Source organism: Lonchura striata, chromosome 4, assembly GCF_050655825.1.
Source record: "Lonchura striata isolate lonStrDom1 chromosome 4, ASM5065582v1, whole genome shotgun sequence".
Classification (NCBI taxonomy): Eukaryota; Metazoa; Chordata; class Aves; order Passeriformes; family Estrildidae; genus Lonchura; species Lonchura striata.
Window position 1 is genome coordinate 51,506,856 of NC_140706.1, and position 10,270 is coordinate 51,517,125.

The 10,270-nt window shown below is 36.6% G+C and overlaps 1 protein-coding gene across 27 annotated transcripts in view; it reads right to left on the reverse strand.

Moving 5' to 3' along the window:
• BMPR1B (bone morphogenetic protein receptor type 1B) overlaps nucleotides 1–10,270 on the reverse strand; it is a 228,445-nt gene that overhangs the window by 39,518 nt on the left and 178,657 nt on the right. Inside the window, exon 1 of one of the 27 annotated variants that reach the window (XM_021550278.3) lies at nucleotides 854–9,302. The exons of the other annotated variants lie outside the window; for them this stretch is intronic. The gene's annotated coding sequence lies outside the window, so the exon portion shown is untranslated. Of the gene's footprint in view, nucleotides 1–853; nucleotides 9,303–10,270 lie in introns of those variants that run through there. 27 annotated transcript variants of the gene reach the window in all.

Genomic DNA, 10,270 nt, shown 5'->3' on the forward strand with positions numbered 1-10,270 from the left:
CCAGCCTGATAAGAAAAGCAATGAGTAGGAGAAAAAGTACATGTGTTTTTATTATTTGGTTATTTTCCGGCTAACTAGCATTTGAAATGTATAGAACAGATGCAGCATTTTAAAAAGCATTACTGACATACACAAGCACTATATATCTACAAAGTTAGACAGAAGGTGACCATCGCTAAGGCTAAAACCCATAACACCTCAGGCCCACAATGCAAATCTGGCACCAGAATTAGCCTATTACTACCCAAACATTTATTTTTAAATTAACTTCAAATCCAAAGGTTAATATAAAGAAGAAAAAGTGATTTTTCATCCTTTTAAGTTCAAGATCAGGCTGATTTCCAAGTACTAGTTCTAAAAATCTCTTTTTCCTCAATCCTCACCAAAAAGGGTAACAGGAAACTTTTGTTTTATCTGCAGTATTTTCTCTGTAAATCTGTCACCTTTCTCATGAAATCTAAACCAACCAAAGTGCACCTAAAGGCTTGCATCAGGCTCCTGACGCTGTACAAACCCTGACCCCCAGTCCAAGTGAATGGATAGGAGATCTCCAGTGTGTGTCCCTGCAGGAGTCAAAGCTGCAAACACAAGACCTGCTGCCCCACATCTTGCCAGCACACCAGCAACACTTTATTCAGTCCCTCTCTGACCTTCCTGAAGAACCCACAGAACTTCTGTTTTACTTTTTTTTTTTCCCCCCCCAAGACTCTTAAGTGTTCCGCTCAAACCAGGCTTTAAAAAAAAACTAAAACGAAAATAAAAGAAAGAAAAAAAAGAAGAAGAAAAAGGGAAAGGTAAGGGTAGGGGAAGCACAAGTGCTTTGTGAGCTGAAAAGCTAAAGCCTTCTACTTACAGGGAGTTTCGGCGCGCTCGCTACATCGCTGCCAGATTCCCCGAGGATGAGAGTCATGCGAGGAGGCAGAGGGTGGCTCTGCTAAGCAAACACAGCACCGTAGGCTGGGCTAATCCTGCACCTGTGGCGGGTTATTCAGCAGCAAAGAAATGCAGTCCAGACTGCCTCTGCTTAATACGGCTCAGCTGTTTCCCTCTGAGCTCGCTTTGATTGTAAGCTGGCAAACAATATTATTCCAGCCAGGCGCAAAGGGGTATTCAGGCTGCATAGGATGTGACAGTAAAAAGGCAAAAGGAAAAGAAAATCCTGGAGTTACAAATCAAACAAAGATCCCGAGCAATACAGAATTTCTAACTCTTTCCAGATGGTTGGCAACACCTTCCAAGGTCAGTATATAAAATGCACGCTGAAGTTGGAGCATTCTGCTCCTCACCTCCCTTTAAAGTGGGACTACTTGTGATACAGGATACACCACAGTGGCCTGGCCCTCATTTACCCAATCCCATACATCTTTGCTGATGAGAGCAATCACAAGAAGGTTTTGATGGGGCTTTTAGGCTTCTTATGGTACAAAAAATGCCAATTGAGAACAGACTATGAGAAGAAATGGCATGCAACCAGCAATTTGGGATTTTTTTTCAGAGGAAGAGGAAGCAAAGAGGTCATGAAGTTGCTACTAGGATACATAGGTTTTATCATAGCACATCACAAAAAAAAAAAAAAGAAAACCCCCACAAAACCAAACCAAATCACCAAGAAACAACAGCCAAAAAAAAACAAAACCCACACCCAAACAAACAACAACAACAAAAAAATTTCAGAAAAAAATAAACCCAAAACTAAAACCAACAAAACAAAAAAACCCAGGAAACTTGATAATCTGCATCAAACACATAAAAATTTGGTCCCATCATGGAACAATAGCAAGAATTTCATTTCAAGGTAGAGTACACAGCCATTGAGAGCATTTTATGATCCTGATATTTGCTGAGCAAGCTGACTAACCATTATTAAAATTCCATTATTGTGATCCACACATATTTATATAAAACAAACCAGTATTATTTAAAAACAAAACCACATATATTATTATTTCAGATATTTGAAATAATTTAGATAACTTAATCTGGTAATCAGGATTTATTCCAGATAATATGGTCATAAAATGCCACACCTCCCCTACATAACATCTACAATTTCCATGGTAGCATGTAAATGTCAGAGATTACCAACAGATGCTGTTACTAATGTTTCTTTCTGATATTGAGCTGTAAACATCAGACACTGCAGTCACAACACACTCCCAGCATTTGTACTGAAATGTTCTTCTCTACAAAATGATACTTCAGTTTCTGTCCCATCATTCCCTAATCTAATTCCACCTTTGGAAACTGGTGATGAAAAAAGAGATATCTGCATACTCAGAACTATGTATCAAATTTCTTGGTGGAAGGTTTATTGCAGCTGCTGTTTACCAATGGGATTATTTCCAAAGAAACAGGAGCTTTATTCCTATGAGAAAATGCTCATAAGTAATCTAGACCTATATGAACTTTCATATGAACTGGTTTCTTACAGAAGAGCTAACTCTTCAAGATTCTGACTGAAACAAGTAGGATATGTAAATATCTGATTAGATAACAAAGTAAAATTAAGAAACAAGACTTTATACAACATAAAATCAAAATAAGAAAGCTGCCTCAAATTTCCTCTTTCAAAAAATTTGCATGTGGTTTTTTTTTCCAAATACTTAGTTCATTTTTTGGAGCCTTACACATGCTGTTTTAAAGCTATCTGATACTAGCAGAGGCAATAGCTAAATTTTTCTTCCTCCATACTCTGGTCCGTTCCTGATTCATCCCTCATTTATAGAACTACCTGTAACTCTATCAAGACCACATCTACCAAGTGAAAAAAAATAGATAATGTCTAAATTTCTGCCAAAACAATGTGGAATCATGGTCCTGCTAGAAACTGCTTGGTGCTCCTGGCAGCAATCATGTTCCTCTCTTTAACTTTCCAACAGCATCCTGCTCCTTCTGCCTTGTAGCTCCTGGAGATCATTCATGGCCATGTCCAAAAAAATCATCTTCAGAGTTTTAAGTAGTAAGCTCTAAGTAATTGCAAGTAGTCATAACTACTTACAACTTTTGAATTTGAAACTTCAAAACTTTTGAGTTTGCTTTCTTGTGGCTTTTGCAGTGCATGTGGTGTTACCCAGAATGTGTTCTGTACCAGCCTGCTGTTCTGCCAACACAAAGCTCAAACCTACTTTTAAGATAACCTGAAAACTCATACAAACAGTGAGAAGCATGGAAGCTGGAGCATAAACAAGACTGACATAAGTGTCTTTAAGTAGGAATAGCTTTCATATACAACCAGTCACACACCTAGTTGTTTACATTTAATTAGTTCTCAACACAGTGGACTAGATGGAGACACAGGATTTAGGGACATAGGCTGTTTTGTATATCACTAGCTGAACTTCACCTAAAGCCAGCAAAAGCTTCCTGCTGAAAACAAACTTCCTCTTTGAAACCAGAACACTGTGCTGGCTGAAATACTTCAACAGTGATAACCACCTCACAACACCTGCATCTGCAATTTCCAATAAATACTCTTGCAAGTTAAAAAACTCAGGAAAAGGTCATATTGATGAGCTGACAGAATGTAGAAGAATATTAACCCCTCACACCATGAGGCATTATTTTCATTTGATGCATAAGCAAGGATCTTTTGTTCCCAAGGTAATAATAATAGAGCACTACTGGTGGATGGTAAATCCACTTGACTGACCTTCCTTCCTTTCCCTTCTCTCTTCCCAGAGCATGCATTTAACTCTATTAAAAAGGAAAGCTTACCACTCTCCATTCACAACTAAGCCAAAGGTCAGGAAAATGTAAAAATAAAGTAAAATAAAATAAAATCTTTCTTTCATCAAGAAATTTAAATGTCATATAAAAAGGCCTAGAACAAAATACAGTAATTGCCAGCTGCCTAATTATTTTCTCATCCTCTTCCAGGCTTCAACACAATGCCTTTGTTAGGCTGCCTGCCAGTGATATTTGGGACATTAAAATGCACCAAATTTCTGCAAAGACTTTGTGTTGCAAAATGTGCTCTGATGGGCAAAACTGAAGCAAATATAAGAGCAATTTGATATTATTCACCTTAAATGATGAGGGAGGGGAGAATACTGTGTGCTGTCAACTCCCCCTCAGGTTTGTATGAATATTCCTAGAAGAGTTAAGTAACAGGAGAGGTTAGAGGTGGCCAAGGACAAATTTTGGTTCCCAATTAACACTACAGAGCCATGAAAGCCTTGTCTAGCAGGCGCCATCACATACAAACTATCCTCCCACTGCACAGGGCCCTTGCTCTCTACAGAGTTCAGTGTCTCCTGGCTTGCTCTACAGTGTAAGCAGAGGGATCATTAGTTATGACTAGTAGAGTCTAGGAGATAATGTTGACTCTCATTTCAGGAACTATTAAGCTATAAACACTGCGCTGAAAGCCATTTATCTGCATTTTAAGATAAACAGAGAAGCTATTCAATTAAGTAGACTGCAAAAAATAAGCTACAGATGCCAAATCGAACAACTTTTAAACTCCAAAAGAGAAAATCCTTGCATTAATAAGCACAACTTTATACCAAGAAATTACTCACATGGAAGTTCATAAGCAGCACAGCTTAACCACCCCACCATGTCTGATTAAAAAAATACAAATCAAAGTGTAATTACAAAACAGTTAAATTCAAGCAATGTAAATTACATGCACTTAAAATCTGCAAGTTCCTACCACAGCCACTAGTGACGGTGTACAAGGTAAAGAAAGTGGCAATTTTAATACAGCAGTATTTACATTTTATCTCCACATTGCTAGAGTTTGAAAATGAGATACTATTCCAGACTCTACAAGCGAGATAAATGCCTAAACTGTCATGTTCGAATCTGTACTTGCTAAGGAGAACATTCTTCCTGAGATAAGCAAAAGAGTATAAAATTAATTTCTCAAATCTTGCCAACCAACCAGATTTTTTAACCGAGTATTATTCATCTTTTCACCTTTTTGAACATATCAGTATGAGATCTTTAAGATAGTAGGTTAAAAAAAAAATTAAAATAAAAAAAACCAATCTCAAACCACTAAAAAGCATACCCACTAAATAGTTTGTAGTATCCTTTAAAAAGATTAACATACACGGCATTCTAAGCTTTAAATAAAAAAAAAAATTAAAAAAAAAAGATTATTTTTCCCCTCCCCCAAAAAAAAAAAAAAAAAATTAAAAACCTGATCTTTCCCTGCACTTCCAGATGCCAGAGATTTTCAAGCCAGCTCTGAGGTCAGACAGGGGAACACACAGGTGCACCATGCATCGGCAGCTGAAAGCTTGCAAGATTGTGCCGGAATCTGATCTGCCCCCTCTCCCCGCATTCCTGCCGGCATTATAAACGCTCCCTGAAGGAATTATACCCTAATACGGACTAATTTTCCACAAACAGCCCCAGCCTCATTAAACCTCTTCTTTATCACCATTGTTCAAAGCAGTTTTTCTGGTAAGATATTGAACTCTCCTACGCCCATCTAAAGAGAAAAGAAACTCCTTTTATTTTCTCTCCAGTATCGTTTCTCCTACTCAGGTCCACTGGCACTACAAAATAGACTCAATAAAAATATTCAGTTTCATCATATGGTAGTAATGTCCTAAAGACTATGACATGGATTAAGAGAGAGAGAGTGTCTGTTCCAATAAAAAAAGAGATCACTCTCCCAACAGGATTTGATAGATTTCTATGAGTGACTCCTCCCACCAATCAGGCAAGCTCAAGTGAATTAAAATGACAGTATCTCTAAAGCAGGTGTTTTTCAGAACCTGCAATTCTTCACACTCCCTAAATGGCCTTTTACCCTTCCCTAGAAAAATCCTTTTGCCTTCAGTGACATCACACAGACTCTCTTAATATGAACAGCCTTTGCCACTACAGTAATTAAAAAACTTGAACATGCCATGACCTAGCTTCATTGTGGAGCCAAAAAAAGAGCCAGTCTGCATTCAAGCACACTGTGAAGTAGCAAAACCTAAGAGATAGGTTATGACATGATGAAATCAAAAGTGGGTCCTCTTCCAAAAGTGATGAATACCCATGGGACCTTATCCCAGATGCTTCATTATGCACCTTGCCCATCTGCAAGTCCCTGATGTAACTATGTTCTTTTAAAACCATTTCTGTTTTGCATATGAGAATTTTTATTACAAGACTCACAGAAGAATGCCATCTGCAGATATTCCTTCTTCCCCAGATCCATCCAGATTATCCTGAATGGCCCGAGACTTGAAACACAGCAGAGGTTAACACAATACAGAACAAGAAACGCAGCCAGAGGATTTCTGCCTATCCTAACTGCACACTCTAATAACAATCCTGAAATGATAAAACCAGTTGTACTGTGAGTTGCTAGTACAGAGAAAAACAGCAGACCAAACAGTGCTGTATTTTCCAGTCATTCTTTTGCCTGCTGTTCAAAGTACAAACGCCCATGAGAAATTGACAGAAATATGAACACAGGAAAAGAAAATGCAGGCAAAAGCACTGGTGGAAGGCAAACCATGCATCCGTGGTCTTTCTACCAGTTTAATTCCATCTAGCTGGGATATTTCAAAAGAAATATAAACAAGCAAATGTATTGCTTATATATTATGTATATAAGATACACATTCTATCTACAATGCAACATATATCAATAAATAATAAATGTGTTAGGGCTCTAAACTCAAGAAACACAGACTTAGTTCCATTGAAGCAATCACTGTGTAAATGAAATAATTTGAAAATTGAAAATAGTGCTACAATTCAATATAATATCAATATATGCAATGTAAGTATTAATGTTGTGGTCCTCATAACCATTTTTCTCATGTGCACTATGAGCATAGGGCCACAGTGTAACATTTTGCTCACATAAATATGATTATAAAACAAGGCACATAATTATAAAATAATGACGATAAAATAATGTTTCTCATATTTTTATTATTCTGTTCTTCAAATCACTCTTCTTTTTCATTTTTCCTCAACCTAGATCCTTTAAAGAGTTTTAAAGATTTAATTTTTCTCCTTTTTTAAATATATTTCTTTCTTTTTTCAATTAACCCATTAAAATTGAATAAGAAATCCCGACTTCAGCAAAAATCAACTAGTTTCAACTAGAATGCCAACAACTAGAAGTTTCAACTAATGCAACAAAACATAACAGTATGGGTCTTGTAGAAACTTCACTTAAAAGACGGTGGCTATACACACCAATATGAATTTAAACTACTGAAATTAAATTTTTCTTTCCCTTTTCTTCTTTTAATTTATTTAAAAGAGATGAAAATAGTAATCCAGCTAAGTTTCATTTCTTTCAGCTCCAGTCAATTGCTAAAAATACTCCAAGGCATAAGAACAAGGGGCCTACAGCAAATACGTGTTTCAAGCTGAGATGCTGTGCAGTTTCAGAGAGAAAGAAAAATATTTTCCCAAGCTTTCAGCTTTTCATTTGTGTAAAACAGTGTATTTTACAGCTAGGTAAAGATGTAAAATTAAACTTCTTCAGTAGTGCAATGCACTGTAGCTCACTATAAATACTGTTAACATACCTAAATGCATGAATTGTGCAACATTTTCCATCAGAATATGGAAGGAAATAGATGCCAAATATAGGGTAAAAGAATATAAAAAGTTGGCTTTCTTCCACAAAATAGCAGAATTCTTAAAGAACGTGTTGGTGGTCAAACTCAACAAGTAAGAGGTTGTTTCTATGCTACATCCTGACTATTGGTTTGATCAATCTTAACTAAAAAAAAAAAGGAGAAGTATTTGGATATTCTGTAAATAAGCACACAGATTATTATTTACCCATAAAATTAACAGAAATTACTCCCTCTCAGGTTGTATTTCTTATTGCTGTTCTTTTAATGCACCACTGCTAAATCAATTCCCTACACAACTTTTCAATAGAGGAATGATTTGCTGAAGCCCTTTCCCGGGTGGGGACCATATCAGATAAAACAGCCATTATCACTGAGTTCCAGTCAGATAGAGAAAGAAAAGGGTAAAAACCATTTTTTAAGATGGATGTGATTATTATAGACATTCACACTTTTCTACATGTAATATTTCATACTTCTACACTGCTTTCCTTTTCAAAGAAGCTTCCCCTTGGACTGAAGCTGGTGGATGGAAATTCAATCTCTGTGAGTTAAAGAACCAGATTTATCTGTATATACAGACAGCAGAAAAATCCTTCCGAAAAGGGCAGTTGATTTACTCCAACACAGAATTCACAGAATTTTTCTCCCAAAGTTACCACCATGCTCAAGGAAACCCATTTCAAAGATTTAGTAAATACATTCAGTAGAAAATCAATGTAAACACTTAAATATGCGTGACACCAGAAAATAAGTTCGATTTAGTAATTTTCTTCTATATAACACACCACAGTTAACTAAACTTACCCAAAAAAAACTGGTTTTTTTAGAACACTGCAGCCCCCTACATTGGAAACAACTACTTTGTCCCGACAGAAGTGATATGGAACACACATGGCAGAAGCCCAGGAACAGCAATCGGAAATTCAGCTGCCACTATGACTAATGTTTGCCAAATTGATAGTGAGGCATGGCTGCAGGAGCCTCTTCAGGAGCAGAGCCACAGAAGAGCCGCATTCCAGCAGCTGGGCTGTACCAGGAGAAGTCAGAGGGAGTATTACTGGGGAGGAAATGTCATGAGTACTCTCTGTTATCCTTGCCTTGGAGCTTAGCTTAGAACTGGAGTTTAAAACCTTGACTCCATACGTGAGAAAAACATGAAGCTCACGTCAAGCCTAGAGACGGAGGAAGTGTTGGTAGTCTAACATTCTCCACTAAATGTTAGCCACCTAAAACAAGCAAGAACGAACCTTTTAACAGCTACTTGAAAGAATAAGGGTAATAAATTTATATTCAGAAAAGTCCAAAATATACTCCGAGAAAAAAAAAATTCTTGTACTACATATTTTTCTTACTCAGCAATAGAATTTTTATCTGAAAATATTTGTAATAAATCAATAAACCTAAGAAGCTACATTTAAAGAAAAAAGAGGAAGAGTTAAATACAAAGCCAACAGAATTAGAATTTTGTCATTTATTGTACATCCTGCTGGCTGTAGTTTCAGTAGGTGATACACTCGGAATAGAAACAACCCTATTTCTTCAGTTTTATTCTCATCAGCACCATCTATGCGAGTTATCAAATTGAGAAGCTCACCATATTTCAGGAAGGCATCAGTGATTTCTGCAAACTGTTTGTACATCTTTAATACAGGGTACAATTTAAAATTTTCAACCCTTTAAAAATCCCAAACTTATAGAATGAAATCCTATGCTTTACTACAAGCATTTTTAGTTTTGGCTCCCCCTGCAATGGGTTTAATATTTCAAGGCAAGGTCTCACCTGCAGAGAAGTCCTCTTCCTTTCTCTGTCCATTAGAGAAAATCAATTAAAAATTTTATGTAGTGAAGTAATTCCCCTGTTTCTTGCCTGTATCTTAGCTCCCACTGAAAATAAATTGAGTTATGATGTTAAAAATTAAGGTGAAATAAAGAGCAGGACTGTAATAGATTTACAGGGTCCCTTTTGGATTTCACATTCATTGCTCTGTAACCCATTAAATACTAGGGAACCTTGGGAAGAAGTCGACACCCTTGACTTAAAAACCTCACACCCATTCAGAAAGAGATTATTAGGAACAACAGTATTCTAGCATCGTATTTCTGATTCCCTTCACCAGTATAAAATGGTTTCAGATTCAGCAATAACATTAATCAAGTGTTTTAATACCACTTTTTCCTTTTCCCTTTCTCCTTCTTAGCACTCTCAGCAGTGTTTGCTTCTGCCAAAGGTAAATTCAGTTTCTGCCTGTAATAATCATGGCAAAATGACGCTCAGCACACTTCTAGCAAGGAACAGATGTACTTTATATAGATCATTGTATTAAAATAGTTCAAAATACTGCCAAATTAAAGGTGAAAAAACCCATACTTTTCAAACATGCTTACAAAAAAACATGTTACTCCACCTGTATGTTGTATTACTTACAGAAGTTCAAAAAAGTTCAGTAAAACAGATTATGCCTCTATGCCTTTTTTTTTTGTACACTTCTTTTAGAGAGCTTTCAAACTAAAATATGTGAACAAGGGAAAAAAAAAAAGACACCCCACTGAAAAATAAGCAAAACTCACACATCTTAGAGATGTTGGGAGAACAGGGAAGAATCTGTTAAAGGACAGAGGCACAAGACAATTTCCTTTAGAAATATCTTTTCTCTATCCCAGAAGAATTTAATAGTTTTCCGGTACATTGATATTTGTTGCTTAATTTGCCCTACAGCAAA